Raw genomic sequence first — 17,412 nt, 5'->3', positions numbered from 1 at the left:
TGATACATTTGTATCCCTGGTACATAATGATGTTAATAATATCAAAAATAAAACAGCTAAAAGTAATTTGTTGAAAAATGTTAATAATTTTACTAAGAGTGAGGTTGAGGTTGTTCAGACTATTAAGAACAGGAAAGAAATTCTGCTGAAAGCAGTGGGGCTACTGTTGCCCTTAAAAGGGACTATTATATTGAAGAGATTAAAAGCCAATTAGCTGATTGCAACATATATAAAGCTATAGACTGTAACCACATTTTTGATATTGAAAGAGAGATTACAACATGTATCTGTAGGGCTGTAAAGAATGGCTTATTTGATGTTAAAACTGAGAAATTTCTTATTTGTAAGGACCCTAGGACACTGGTTATATATAACTTACCTAAAGTTCACAAGAACTTAAATGCCCCCCCCCCCCCTGGATGGCCTATAGTAGCCAGCACTGGTTCTGTCCTTTCCAATATTTCTATTTATTTAGATTGTATATTAAAATCATTTGTTGTTGAATCATCTTCATACATTCAGGACACAGGAGATGTGTCTGTACCAATTAATAAGAGTATATTATTTATCTTAGATGTTTCTAGCTTATACACTTCCATTACACACTCTAGTGGAATAGGAGCAGTAAAGAAACCATTGTTACAATCTGGTAGAACAATAGACAAATTGATTTTATTTTACAGATGTTAGATATTATTTTGAGATGTAATTATTTTCTTTTTCAAGACCAGTTTTACATACAGTTGCAAGGTACAGCAATGGGATCCAATGTTGCCCCTACATACGCCAATATATTTATGAATGTATATGAGGAGACTTTTGTCTATCAACATGAATTATTTTTAAGGTATGGCGCCACTTGGTGGCGCTATATAAACAATATATTTGGTGTATGGCTGGGCGACATTGGGTCCCTGGTTACTTTTGTGAATTATTTGAACACAGCTACTAGACACATCACCTTGAATTTAGTACACAGTGAAGAACGCATTGATTTCATTGATACTACAGTTATCAGGAGGCACATTTGAGTATAAAAAAAGAGTTTTTAAAAAAAGTACGGATAGGAATAGTCTCCTGCATGAACAAAGTACACATCCCCCAAATTTGAAGAGATCACTAACTAGAAGTCAACTGATGCGGGTGAGATGTATAGTTTCAGATGATGAAATTTCAAGGATTAGATTATATGAAATGGGCCAAGCATTTACTCAAAGGTGATATGATCCCAATTTTATTTGTAAGGAAATTGCTCAGGTTATGAGAATCTCTAGGTGAGATTTATTACAAAAGGATGCTTTTTTCCAGTGATTATCATATATTAAGTAAAAAATACATAAGATCCTTTGTAAACATTGGTCTATACTACGCATTTTCAATCCTGAGGTAATGGAGTTCCAACAGCCCTCTATGCCAGCATATAGGAGGGCACATAATTTAAGGGATTATAAAAGCAGATATTGGATCTAATAAAAAAGAGTAGACAATAATTTATTGGTAAAAAGAATACAGGCTGCTTCCCCTGTTTAAATTGCTCGAATTGCAATAACATGATTAAAAGGTCCACTTTTTCCCATCCCAGAACTGGGAAGAAATTTAATTTTAAAGGTTACTATACTTGCAACACATCCTATTCTATTTATTTATTGAAATGTCCATGTGCATATATTTACATATGTAAATCGACTCGCCAGATAAGGGAAAGATTAAATGAACATAAATCTAATATTAGAACTAAATATATAAAATCTCCAGTCGCTGAACATTTTTTACATGCTGGACATCATGTGTCCCAACTTAGATTTCAAATTATAGAGCATATAGAGATCCTTAGACGTGGAGGCAATAAAGAGATAATGCTTAAACCTCCGTGTTATTTGAATAATACAACTCTACGTTATGTAACAGTCGCTAGTGATAAAGCATAATCATCTGTGTCATTTGAGTAATACAATTGTAGGTTATGTACCACGGTGCTTATACAGCTGAGACACAGTTATATCTATCAATATGAATGTACTGCCGTTGCTAAATTGCAGTCTATTTGTTAATATCAGTATCTGTCAAGAATCTCCTAACGTATGCTTGAAAAAACTATTAGGATAATATGTTTATAGTCAGATAATTGCTGGTATTAACTAATCAATTTTAGCATCAAACTGAATTATGGAGGATCTAACATGCGCCAATATCCGCAGCGTGTGGTCTTTAAATTATATACAGAAAGGTCGCTAGTGGTATTGCATAATCAGTCATATCATTTACATGATAGATCTCTAAAATGTATGACATAGTGCGTTTGCAGCTGGAACACAGTTCATTTAAGAGATAAGGCTTTATCAATTGTTGTGAAACATGTCAGGGACTAGCTAACTTTCATGCTATAAGCATTTTTAATCTTGCAGGGAGATTGTGATTTTTACTATTACTAGCGACTCTTGGTACATATCTGAAAGACTACACCCTGAGGATGTTTGCGCGTGTTAGATCTTTCATAATTTAGTTTAATACTAAAATTAAATTGTAATTACCAGTGTTTATTTGACTATAAGCACATTATTCTAGTTAACATTGGGAGGTTTATTACAGATACAGATACTAATAGAAAGGATGTAATTCAGCAACTGCAATACATTCATATCGATCGATATACCTGTGTCTCAGCTGTATAAGCACCGTGGTACATAACATACAATTGTATTAGTCAAATGACATGAATGATTATGCTATATCACTAGCGACTGTTACATAATGTAGAGTTGTATTATTCAAATAACACAGATGATTATACTATATTACTAGCGACTGTACGTATGTACATAACTTAAAGATCACACACTGCGGATGTTTGCGCGTGTCAGATCCTTCACAATTAAGTCTGATGTTAAAACTGACTAATAAATATCAGTAATTGCTGTTTATGTGACTAAAAGCACATTTTCTTAACAGTTCTTCTAAACTAATATCGGGAGGGTATTACAGACATTGATGTTCATATATAGACTGCAATTCAGCAACTGCAGTAAATCCATAGAGATAGATACAATTGTGTCTCAGCTGTAAATGGACTGTGTCATATAATTTAGAGTTATATTACCTAAATGATGACAGCAGATAGCTATATATACCTCTCTATAAAGACCTATAATAACTGAACCATATTACCTTAATATCCTCCACATAGATAAGAAGTATGATCTATATATCACTGAAGTATTGAAGTATATAACTATATAACATAGCTATTAAGTGGAATCTCCTTATATTAGGAGACATACAGATATAATCTATCAATAGTAGTAAGCCAAACGGCAGCTCTTGAAACTACATATTAGACACCCAATGATGATATTGTCAATACTTGGACTGAGACATAGTCATATATTGTTAATCAACCTATTTCTTTAACAACAATAACTCTTAGATTAAGATCTAACCTCCCTTAGAACCCCCTTAGGTGCATACACCTTACTATATACATTCTGACTATGGATTAACACCCACATCCTAGGTCAGATTTGCTATATATTATCTACTGAACCTAACCAGACTGTAATGTGCATTCATATACACAATCCACCACCCCCCCCTGTGTTTTTAGAGTTGTTTTCTGTGTGTATGTGGAAATATTTTAAATTATCCCAATAAAGGTTATATTTTATTCTAATTCTACTCCTCCCCCCATGTCTCTCCTAATCTACCCAATAGCCTTTCTAGGAATGTGAGTGCTATACACGTGTTTACTCTTGTCAGTCTAAGACAGAGGTAAAAACAACCTGACTCCTCCCCTCATATCCACAGAGCCTGACATGGTGTCATGCAATCATAGATGAAACCAATCCATTTTTTAGTTTACCCGCTGCCAAAGAGAGTGAGGATCAGTTTGCCCACTCATGGGGTTGCAAGCCGTCCACCACAACTACTTGCCATGATTTGGTAGCCCGTGACCTGAAGGATATCTCTGTTACATATGCCAGAGAAGAAGAGGGGGGCATCAAGCCAAAGAAATTGTAGGATCCTGGCCCAGAGGTACAGTAAAGTATGGGCTTTGCCTACTCGTAAAATTCCCCCCCCCAGACAAATTGATAGAGACAGTAACAGCATTCCCTGCTCCCTCCTTGGCTACAGATGATGCATCATTTGTGGGAGAGAGGGGGCCAGAACAAGAGAAAGTTTTGCAAGCAGAAAAAGAAGCTTTCACCAGTACAGAGAATGACTCCCCTGAGACAGTTAAATGGATCTCAGCAGAGTTACACACCGCAGAAGCAGCACCTGTTAGCTAAATGTACTGCCTTGAAGAGTAATGAACAATTAAATGGCACAAGTAAAGTGGCTCTGAGAGCTGAACTGCCTATTGGAGACTGGGTAATAGACAATGGACTGACAACCCACACAGAAGTAGCCCAGTGAGCAACCCTCCTGAAGTGGAACTGGTACTTGCAGGAGAAGGGAGTGAGAGACAGAAATCTCAGCATTGCAGCAGATGGCGGGACTTCTGACATGTGAGAGCCTGGCTGAAGAGATTCAAATTGCATCAGTTACCCTGAAAGCACCTCCTGTGAATAACGCCCTGCATTTGAAAACCTGAGTCATGATGACAGATACTGGATAGCTGTGGCTTAGAATTCAACAATGAAAAAAGAAACTTAAGGAGAAGACATGCTGGCTCAAGTGGGTACATTTCATAGAAGTTGTACCTGTGGATCCTGTACTGCTGAATTTGACCCAATGACTGTTACCTATGGGAACAGCAGAGAGGAATTCCAGTGACAATCCAAGATTTGTAGTGTCCTGAAGCAAAAGCATCTGCTGATGAAGATGCCAGTGCCCTAGTGCAACCATGGGCCAAAGAGTGTGAGGTTACTTGGATCATGCATATGCCACATGACCCCAGGGCTGCTGAATTGGTTGAAAGGAGCAATAGGTTTTTGAAAATTTCAGATCCACAAACTGGCCCCAAGTAATACTCTGAGTGGGGTACAGGGTTAAATCACTCTGACAAAATAGTGGGGGCAGGGAGCTCTTCCAGTTAAACACTGACTGACACACTGTCAAACAGAGGAATGTGAGGCTATAGAGACATGTTGGGATACGGTTTGTGTGTGTTCTAAAGCCTACAGAATACAAGTGATGCTAATTGCAGAAATGAATTTCAATGAAGATATTGCAATATATACTAATGTTGTTTTTACTTTTCAGGTGCAGCAAGATGTATGGTCACATCCCTACATGTATGTCAGATATAAAAGCAATACGGGACCTGAGTATCACCTTTACTATTGCAGGGCCTACTAGACTCTTGGCCCAAAGAGACACTGTTATATGTCCAATGATTGCTTTAATTTACTGATGAGCATTATACATGTTCTGCTGATCCAGTTAAACGCACACATTTTTGTGAACTGGACTGAAAGAGAATGTGTCCAATTTCGGCCTACAGGTGGTTGCCATAAGACTAAAAAAAACAATGTTAAAGGGACATGAAACCCCAATTTTTTCTTTCATGGTTTTTAAAGAGCATGCAATTTAAAAACAACTTTCTAATTTATTTCTATTATCTAATTTGTTTAATTTTGTTGATATGCTTTGCTGAAAAGCATATCTAGATATGCTCAGTAGCTGCTGATTGGTTGCTGCACATAGATGCCTCATGTGATTGGCTCACCCATGTGCATTGCTATTCCTTCAACAAAGGATATCTAAAAAATGAAGCAAAATATATCATAGAAGTAAATTGGAATGTTGTTTAAAATTGTATTCTGTATCTGAATCATGACAGATTTTTTGGGGGTTTAGTGTCCCTTTAAATTAATGATTTGTGATAGAATTAACAGATACATTTAATGGATGGAAACATTTTATTGATTCCAAAAACAAATGATTAATCAATATTGCTTAGTAGAGAACATATACACAGTATAGATATACCGTTTTCAGTATGCATACATATATTCAGTATATACACATGTTTAGCACATATATCCCTTTAACAGAAATGTCTTTAAGAAAAGTTTCACTCTGTTCTGCTTTTATTGTTTTTCTCTGCTGCTTTCCCTGAAACTTCTTTTCCCAGTGAGGGGGAGTCAAGGCTACAACATTTGGAAGCAGCTTTATAGCTGTCCTGTGAGAACTCAGAGTTTCATGTTATTGTGAGAAAAAGTTTTTAAGCTACCTAAAACACTGCTCTGAAATATGATTGACATAACAAGTGGACATGCCTGTAACTAACGGTTTAGGACCAGATAACAGTTAACACGTGAGTGATAAGGTAATTTTTCGCAGCTGTTTGCATGAGTCAGATTTTTCGCTCGTATTACAAGTTGAAAGTAAACGCGATCGCTTGAGCACAATTGAAGTTAAGTTCATTGGAGCTCTTTGCAGTTAAGTAAATGAAAACATGAAAAATCATATTTATGCAATATTCATATTTATTAAAGGTTTTAACTATGAATTTAATGTAAATATTTTACATTCCAATGTTCTGCACATAGGAGAAAATGTTCTAAGTATTTATATGTATTGACTCCAAAGTTCACTTCCTGTTACAAATTGCTCCATCTAGTGGCTAACATCAGACATTACATCTCACAAGTTTTATATTATCATATAGTCACATGGGAAATTTCCTCCAAAACTCCCAAATTACCATACTCTGAGTGCATGTATTAATTTAAAATGTCATCAGACAAAAGCACAGTGATTTTCACAGAAAAATAAGCATGTGAAAGTTTTTAAAAAGACAGTACACCTATACAATTATTTGAAAAAAAATCTGCTCAAAAACTCCAACAGATCTTCTTTCTAAAAATATACATCAACTAACGATACAACCTGGTAGATATTTAGCAATGTTTACAGAGAAATTAGTATATAAGAATTTTTAAAGGGACAGTGCAATAGAAATTACATTAAAAAAAAGTCCAGTCAAACTTTCTATTGTGTTCTTATGGAACTAAAGTATCAAATTTATTAATCCAAAACATCTCCCTTTTCTAATAATTGCTTAGGTGTACTGCGTTTTTTTTCCAAACACCCACCCACCACCCGCCAAATTTAGCCCCAAAAACTACTTTAAGCAGTTATTTAAAAAATAAATAACGCTGCTACATTTTTTCTTTTCCTAATTTTGGGGCCAGTTGGGAGACATTTATAAAATTAACCAAAGATCTGATCTCTCGTTAGTTTCATGAGCATTAATTGCTACCACAAGCTCACGGTAGCAATAACCAGCCACTTGTAACCAGCCAATTTGCCCGTTTGAGGGTGAGCGATAAATTAGCGCTCCACTTGTAATCTAGCCCTCAGAATTTGGGACAATTCTAACAAAATCGATCATCATAAAGGAAAATAGCATGAATAAAATGTATTACTTTATCTTTTTACACTTTGATATGTTTGTACAACAAGCAATGTTAAAATGTACCATGAGAACCAAATTATTATGTTCCCTGATTAATTCCACAAAGCAGCTCATCCCAAGACTCTGGAAAAAGCCAACCTCCTCTTTTTTGGGGCCAGAAGTATACTGCTAGATTATGAGCTTAAAAAGCAGCGTTGGAACAGCCAATAGAATGCCAGCTCAATCCTATTAGCTGATTGGGTCAGCCAATAGGATTGAACTTCAATCCTATTGGCGGATTGCATCAGCCAATAGGATTTTTTCTACTTTAATTCCGGCTGATAGAATTCTATCAGCCAATCGGAATTGAAGGAACGCCATCTTGGATGATGTCACTTAAAGGAACCGTCATTTAGTAAGAAGACTTCGTTGGAAGAGGATGCTCCGCGCCGGATGTCTTGAAGATGGACCCGCTCCGCGCCGGATGGTTGAAGATAGAAGATGCCGTCTGGATGAAGACTTCTGCCCGTCTGGAGGACCACTTCGCCTGGCTTGGATGAAGACTTCTCCCGGCTTCGTTGAGGACTTCGGCCCGGTTGGATGAAGACTTCTCCCGGTAAGGTGATCTTCAAGGGGTTAGTGTTAGGTTTTTTTAAGGGGGTATTGGGTGGGTTTTAGAGTAGGGTTGGTTGTGTGGTGGGTTTTAATGTTGGGGGGATTTGTATTTTTTTTACAGGTAAAAGAGCTGATTACTTTAGGGCAATGCCCCGCAAAAGGCCCTTTTAAGGGCTATTTGTAATTTAGTGTAGGGTAGGGCTTTTTTATTTTGGGGGGCTTTTTTATTTTGTTAGTGGGATTAGATTAGGTGTAATTAGTTTAAAAATCTTGTAATTTGTTTATTATTTTCTGTAATTTAGTGGGGGGTTTTGTACTTTAGCTAATTTTATTTAATTCTATTTAAATTTAGCGAATTAATTAAATAATAGTGTAGTGTTAGGTGTTAGTGTAATTTAGGTTAGGTTTTATTTTATATTACAGGTCAATTTGTTTTTATTTTATCTAGGTAGTTTATTAAATAGTTAATAGCTATTTAGTAACTATTCTAGCTAGTTAAAATAAATACAAACTTGGCTGTAAAATAAAAATAAAACCTAAGCTAGCTACAATGTAACTATTAGTTAGCTTAGGGTTTATTTTATAGGTAAGTATTTAGTTTTAAATAGGAATAATTTAGTTAATTATAGTAATTTTATTTAGATTTATTTAAATTACATCTAAGTTAGTGGGGGTTAGGGTTAGACTTAGGTTTAGGGGTTAACAAATTTAGAATAGTGGCGGCGACGTTGGGGGCGGCAGATTAGGGGTTAATAAATGTAGCTAAATGGCGGCAATGTTAGGGACGGCAGATTAGGGGTTAATAATATTTAACTAATGTTTGCAATGCGGTAGTGCGGCGGTTTAGGGGTTAATATGTTTATTATAGGACTGTCCTGGAAAAAAAGGACAGTTGGCTACTAAAGTAAAACTTAATTTGGGAGCTAGAAGTAAAAGGCTAAATGATTATGCAAAAGAATATGAATAAGCAACAGGGCGAATGCCCAAAGTTTTTTTTTATACATAAGGGGTTAGAGTTCAAGATGAAGGATATGCTTGTTGGACATAGGATATTTATTTGAATTGACACAAATTAGTTATATGCAAGGGTGGACCTCTGGAACTAGAATAGCTCAGCAAGAGACTCAGAAAAAGCTAATAAACTAAATACTGTGAAATGTTGGACAACCAAGTTCATGAGTATGCAGAAATACTTTGCAAGCATTTATGAGATTTTGATTCTAAAGGCTGTGACACACTGCAAGCGTAGCGGTGCGCAGCGTGTAGATGCGGCTGTGCACGCTCAGTGTGTCCTGCCTTTTCATCTCTGAGCACTCTGCTGCATCAGGTTGCATAGCTGAGCGCTCAGAGATGAAATAATTGAACTTCAGAAGCGATGTGACGCGGTGCGAAGCAGCTGCATCGCCTCGCGCCACATCGCTTTCAGTGTGTCACAGCCTTTATGAGAGAAGTATGCAGACTTGGCTTTGTGCAAGATACACTGGCATGCAGACTTGATTTTAAAGATACAGATCTGCAGCTTAAACAGATATGCAGACTTGGCTCTAAAGACACACACATGTTGACAAAGGTATGCAGACTTCACTTTAAAGATTCCGATGGTGTGCTAAATACACAGGTATGAAAACTTGATTTTAAAGACACAGACAATTTGCAATGTACAGCGCTATGATGGCTTTGCTTGAAAGGCATACATGGTTTTCAGGATAAACAGATTTGCCTTTAAAGGGACAGATGACATACAGGATCCACTGATACGTAGACTTAGCAGAGGTATCAAATTTGACAGTAGAGCTGATTCACAGGATACTCAGATAGACAAGCAAACATCGATATTCACTGGTAAATGTTGGAACTCAGAAATAACAGACATACAAAGCTGGATAGCAGAATACACTTTACATTTTGAATGATAATAATAATAAAACACTGGATTTTGCAGATGACAGAGACTGGAGACCAAGAACAATCAATGGCAGTGAAAGACCAGGAACACTAGAAAACACATGAACAGATGTTGTCAGGATTGTCAGGATATTCCACAGAAGATGACTGTCCTTTAAAGGGACAGTCAACACCAGCATTTTTTTTGTTTTAAAAGATAGATAATCCCTTTATTACCTATTCCCCAGTTTTGCATAACCAACACAGTTATAACAATACATGTTTTACCTCTGTAATTACATTGTATCTAAGCCTCTGCAGACTGCCCCTTATTTTAGTTCTTTTGACAGACTTGCATTTTAGCCAATCAGTGCTCACTCCTCTGTAAATTCATGTGCATTAGCTCAATATTATCTATATGAAATACATGAACTAACGCCCTCTAGTGGTGAAAAACTGTCAAAATGCATTTAGATTAGAGGCGGCCTTCAAGGTCTTATAAATTAGCATATGAACCTCCTAGGTTTAGCTTTGAACTAAGAATACCAAGAGAACAAAACAAAATTGGTGATAAAAGTAAATTGGAAAGTTGTTTAAAATTATATGCCCTAGCTGAATCATGAAAGTTTATTTTGGACTTGACTGTCCCTTTAAGAAGACCTCTGTATGGTGCTTTGGAACATAAGGGTACTACTCAAAGGCTAAATGAACACCACCTGTGGTTTATGTACTCACACATCTAGGTAGCACTAAGACAAAGTGCAGTGCAAGGAAGATCAGCAGCTGCTATACACTGGTGATTTTCATTTGCTGTCATTATAACCTTTATAGTCTAATTGAAAAATTAAGATAAATGAGCAACTAGGGGCCTGATGCCATATACTCTGCACACTTGTCTATTTTCATACCTGAACATATTTTTCATTACTGTTACAAGAAATGCATCAATCATTACATGAATCTTGGCCACAAAAAAACTAAATAGATAGTTTTCTTTAAAAATTTGTGAAATAGTCAATTAGATAATTATAAATATTAGCACACACTCTTACATGATTCTAACTTTTTACCCTACAGAATAACCTTGTAAAGGTTTTTACTCAATAACTTGAAATTCTCTTTGGCAGCAAAAACATTTAAATCACAATTAATTATTTTTCCACTATTTTACCATTTCTGCAATTCTATTACTCATCTCAGGTGTCATTAACTTATTTTGAAGCAGTGTCACTCATAATCTCAATATTATCCACACTAAATCTAATGGAGTGTCACTCCAAAATTAACACATTATATTTATTTATTTATTTATTTATTTATTTATAAAATATTTTACCAGGAAGGATACATTGAGATTTCTCTCGTTTTCAAGTATGTCCTGGGATCACAAAACATTGCATTGATACAATAGGGTACAATAAAATACAAAAACAATAATAAAAATACACATTATATGCAAACATTTAACATAGAGCAGGTATGAAATATTTATCCATGACAGGAGCATTTGCAATTTATATGTCACTAATATTGTCATTCATGTAACCTCAAGGACACTGATAGCAGTGAATTTTTGTATGACAGATACTTTGACAATGTCATAAAATGTAGCCAAATTTCTAGTACATTAAACCATCAGTAAAACAAATATAGCAAACCTAAAATGTGTGAATTGCTTAACAAGATTTTGGGCTCCATGTACGAAGCAGCGAAAGCTGCTCCGGAGCCTTTGCGGGGCAGGTTCGCATATGCGAGCCTGCTTCCCGCAATGTAAGAAGCAGCGGTCATTAGACCGCTGCTTCCAACAGCCTACGCCACCTCTTAGGTGGCGAAGCAGAATCACTGAGAGCACGCTCGCTCTCGGTGATTGACAGCCCCTTCAGTCGCGTGATTGGTCGCGCGATTGAAGGGAGGGCATTACACACTCCGATGAGTGTGTAATGGTACATACGGGCAAGCGGATCAATAGATCCGCTGCCCGTGTGTAGCGGAGGCGGGCGGACAGCTTCGCGAGTTAAGAAGCTGTCCGCCCGCCTCTTAGTACATGGCGCCCTTTGTGTTTTTCAGCAACATTATCAATCATTGTTGCTTTATACCCTAAAATTGTTATTTAACTCCCAAAAATTAGTCAATTTAAATTTAAATTTGCAAATATATTTTTTTCTGTAATCATGACCCGTATTTAAACACACATGAATGTCAATTTAAGTAATCAGCAAACATCATTATGAAAATCTAGAGGATTTGTTCCAATAGTTTTTTTTTTGTCATCATTTCTTACTGCATTGAACCTTACAAGGACAAGAAGATTTATATTATCTTGAACCATTTTCTAGATTTTTTTTAACCAAATTAAAGAGTGCAATGCTCTTACCTTCGTAGTTTACAAAAAATGTCTCTCTAACTACCAATCTATTTTTATATCACTTATTTTTTTAACTATCACTGTTTCAGAAACAGTGTTTACTTTGTACAAACATATCTAAAAATGCAACATGCACCAGATTTTTAAAAACAAAAACAGGTTTGCTGAGAGATCTGACAGTGATTTGTATCTTTCAGCACAGACACCCCCTGCTCTAGAACAGGACTTGTCAAGCATCATAATAAGATCAGGATGATTTAACTCCACGAGTCTTGATATGGCGGAAAGGCTAAGTAGCTGTGGTCTTGAAACACGCATCTGCAGCTTCATAAATGGGCGCCATTGATTGTTGAATGTTGAATAGAAAATGCTGTTTGAGAGAATGGAAAGTAAAAAAAATGTCATAACATAAATAAGATAAGAGCTTCAAAAAGTATATTAAACAAAAAATAAATAAAAATATGTAGACATTGACAATTTACAATTGAGAGATGCAGATAGAAATCAGGTATTTTAGTCAAAACAATATTCTAAGATAAATATTATACCCTAAACTTGATATATTTGCATTGTAAGGTAATTATTGTATAATGTATAGTAAGGATCAAAATAGATCAATAATATTTAATTATATTAATTTTACATAGTTTTACTATTTCTTAGACACAAATTCGACTAATGGGACTTTCAGAGAAAAACTTTGCCAAAATACTGGAGAATGTTTAGCATTTTTGCTATCACTCCATTTAAACAGAAATATTACATTATTATTTATTTATATAGGCCCATTCTGGTATATTTCACGCCACAATTTCACTGCCAAATGTTATCAAATAAAAATTTTTTTAATTTTTTCCCAATCTTTGGGTTTCACACTGAAATTATTTACATACTGCTTGTGCGATCATGACTCAAATGGTTGGAACAGCTTCTCTGGGATCCCCTTTATTCAGAAATAGCAGACATACATGTCTTTGCCATTGATTGTTGGCAATTAGATTACCTCTAATTGCAGCTGTGCACCAAACTTCTATTATTCCCAGAAGTGAAGGGGTTAATTGGGAAGCTTTTTTGAGAAAAATAAATAAATATTGTTTTAGTTATTTTTTGTAAAATTATTTTCTGTAGTGTTGTGGCTACAAATATAAGCATGTTGTCATAGATGTGTTAAACTAGACCCCTCATTTTAAGTATTAAATACATTGGGGTTTATCACAATCTTTTAGAAACAAATATAAAATTAATTATATTCAAAAAATGTAATAGACTTTAATGGTGATTTTCTGTTTAAAACCATTACATATGTTTTCCTAAGGATTGTAGTTGACCCTATAGATATAGACAAGCAATAGTGCAATAGTAAAATGCTTTAATAAATGAAAGCATTTTATTTTTAGCATTATTTTGTCACTTCAAAATATAAATACATTTTTAAATATTTTAAATGTACTGTTTATATTCATTTACAATAATTCTGCAAAACATCTGCAGCACTTATGATGAAAGCCTTCCAGATTTTGTCAGCAAGCAGAATATCTCAAACTATGTTTGAGTTAAGAAAAGACAATACTTATTGCTCCATTTCATATAAAGCTACAACAAAGGTATTTACATCCCCTTGTGCCATCAGAATGTTAACACACCTGCTGGTGAAGTCAAAATGTTAGCTTAAAAAAAATACAAATATGGAAAAGTTCAATAAACTACATTGCGACAGCTGACTGACAAAGCTAATTAACTAGCTAAAGAGGCTTTTTATAATAGCAGCATTTGTCCAAGAACATTTTCACAACAGATGCATTGTTTTTTTGTACTTTTTTGTCAGTCATTAAATTTCTTTCAAGATCCCCCCCCCCCCTTATTTACCTTTTACTGTAGAAAAGCTTTAATTTCCTGTGGTTGTTGTTTCTATCTGTGAAATTGTCTGTATTCTTTCAAACTTTTTTTGTTCTGTCCCCCACCCAGATTGTTTCAACTTGTGTCCCTCACTCTTTACTCACTGAGAACTGTCATGTACAGTGCATCTAATTGCTCTGAAGGTAAATTTAAACTTATGCAGTAACACATTCACATCTGTTATTATCCCAAATGACAAACACCTCAACACTTCAATTGGTATTCCCTGCATCTTTCTGCTTTAGTAGTTAAATACATCACATCTTCTCTACAGTTTGTCTTTCTCTAGTCTTTTCACAAAAGCAAGTCATGGAACATGTCAACAACATTTTACCTGCTGTTTAGTACTTTTCATATTTTTTTATTCTTCAGATAGTATTGTATGACTGTCAAGCATTCATATATAACATTTTCATGCAGAAAATATATAGGGAAAATAGTAGCATCTTAAAGTCATCATGTATCAGTGGAAACAATAAATAAATAGTGCTTCCAATAAGGTAAGTGAGAACAGGTGCAAACCTATGAATGGAACATGAAACTTAATATGTTATTCCTCATATATGAATTAGCTAATAAAAATTAAAGGGACATTAAACTGCTGTGTACAAAATAATATTTACTAATCATCATGTTATTGCATTTCATCATGTTCCTGCAGCTTTTTACAAATCAGAGTTTTCCTTTTTTTATATTAAGTATTTTTATTGAGGTAAATGACAAAGTTAAATACAATGCTCTCATGAGACATAAAAGAAGCACATTACAAATATCAAAGAAGCCAATAGGGCTGAATAATTAGTCTCTCCAGAAAAATAAACATTTGTGTGCACGAACAGCAATTGTACCTCATTTAATTATCTTTTGTAGTATAATGGTTGGATAAACTCCCTGAAACAAACTAACGGCTAGATTATGAGTTTTGTGTTAAGCTAAAAAAGCAGCGTTAACAGGTCCTAACGCTGCTTTTTCACTACCGCTGCTATTACAAGTCTTGCAGGTTTAGGGGCACCGAACACTTCTTTGGCCTTATCGCAAAATGACTTCGTAAACCCTTTTTTCTATGGGACTTCCATAGCGCTGGTATTACGAGTCTGTCCTGGGAGGCCAAAAAGTGAGCGGTACACCCTCTACCGCCAAGATCCATAGCACATTCTAAAGTCAGTAGTTATGAGTTTTACACTACAACGCTGTAGCATAAAACTCATAACTAAAGTGCTAAAAAGTGCACTAACACCCATAAACTACCTATTAACCCCTAACCCTAACACCCCCTAACAAATATAATTTAAATAAATCTAAAGAAAATTACAATAATTAACTAAATTATTCCTATTTAAAACTAAATATTTACCTATAAAATAAACCCTAAGCTAGCTACAATATAACTAATAGTTAAATTGTAGCTAGCTTAGAGTTTATTTTTATTTTACAGGCAACTTTGTATTTATTTTAACTAGGTAGAATAGTTATTAAATAGTTATTAAATAGTTATTAACTATTTACTAACTAACTAGCTAAAATAAAGACAAATTGACCTGTAAAATAAAACCTAACCTAAGTTACAATAACACCTAACACTACACTACAATTAAATAAATTAAATACAATTAAATAAATTAACTAAATTAAATACAATTAAATAAATTAAATTAGCTAAGTCACAAAAAACACTAAATTACAGAAAATAAAAAACAAATTACAGATCTTTAAACTAATTACACCTAATCTAATAGCCCTATCAAAATAAAAAAAGCCCCCCAAAATAAAAAAAAACCCTAGCCTAAACTAAACTATCAATAGCCCTTAAAAGGGCCTTTTAGTGGGACATTGCCCCAAAGTAATCAGATCTTTTACCTGTAAAAAAATATATACAAACAACCCCCCAACAGTAAAACCCACCACCCACACAACCAACCCCCCAAATAAAATACTAACTAAAAAAAAACTAAGCTCCCCATTGCCCTGAAAAGGGCATTTGGATGGGCATTGTCCTTAAAAGGGCATTTAGCTCTATTGCAGGCCCAAAGCCCTAACCTAAAAAATAAACCCACCCAATACACCCTTACAAAAATCCTAACACTAACCCCCGAAGATTCACTTACCGGGAGAAGTCTTCATCTAAGCGGCAAGATGTCCTCAACAAAGCTGGCAGAAGTGTTCCTCCAGACGGGCAGAAGTCTTCATCCAGATGGCATCTTCTATCTTCTATTGGCTGTTCCAATCAGCCAATTGAATGCAAGCTCAATCCTATTGGCTGATTAGATCAGCCAATAGGATTGAAGTTTAATCCTATTGGCTGATTGCATCAGCCAATAGGATTTTTTCTACCTTAATTCTGATTGGCTGATAGAATTCTTAAAGAGATATTCATTATGAAGAAGCTGTTGTTTGAAGAGGATGCTCTGTGTCGGATGTCTTGAAGATGGACCCGCTCCGTGCCGGAAGGATGAAAATAGAAGATGCCGTCTAGATGAAGACTTCTGCCCATCTGGAGGACCACTTCTGCCCGTCTGGAGGACCACTTCTGCTTCGTTGAGGACATCTTGCCACTTGGATGAAGACTTCTCCCGGTAAGTGAATCTTCGAGGGTTAGTGTTAGGATTTTTTAAAGGGTGTATTGGTGGGGTTTATTTTTTAGGTTAGGGCTTTGGGCCTGCAAAATAGCTAAATGCCCTTTTTTAGGGCAATGGGGAGTTTAGGTTTTTTTAGTTAGTATTTTATTTGGGGGGTTGGTTGTGTGTGTGATGGGTTTTACTGTTGGGGGGGTTGTTTGTACTTTTTTTTTTCAGGTAAAAGAGCTGATTACTTTGGGGTAATGCTTTGCAAAAGGCCCTTTTAAGGGCTATTGATAGTTTAGTTTAGGCTAGGTTTTTTTTTATTTTGGTGGGCATTTTTATTTTGGTAGGGCTATTAGATTAGGTGTTATTAGTTTAAAGATCTGTAATTTGTTTTATTGTTTTCTGTAATTTAGTGTTTTTTTGTGATTGCATTTAATTTAGTTAATTTATGTAATTGTAGTGTAGTGTTAGGTGTTATTGTAACTTAGGTTAGGTTTTATTTTACAGGTCAATTTGTATTTATTTTAGCTAGGTAATTAGTAAATAGTTAATAACTATTTAATAACTATTCTACCTAGTTAAAATAAATACAAACTTGCATGTCAAATAAAAATAAACCATAAGCTAGCTACAATGTAACTATTAGTTATATTGTAGCTAGCTTAGGGTTTATTTTATAGGTAAGTATTTAGTTTTAAATAGGAATAATTTAGTTATTGATAGAAATTGTATTTAGATTTATTTTAATTATA

This window comes from Bombina bombina, chromosome 2 (genome assembly GCF_027579735.1).
Source record: "Bombina bombina isolate aBomBom1 chromosome 2, aBomBom1.pri, whole genome shotgun sequence".
NCBI classification, from domain to species: domain Eukaryota; kingdom Metazoa; phylum Chordata; class Amphibia; order Anura; family Bombinatoridae; genus Bombina; species Bombina bombina.
The sequence above is the reverse complement of the archived record's forward strand: the minus strand, read 5'-3'. Positions refer to the sequence as shown.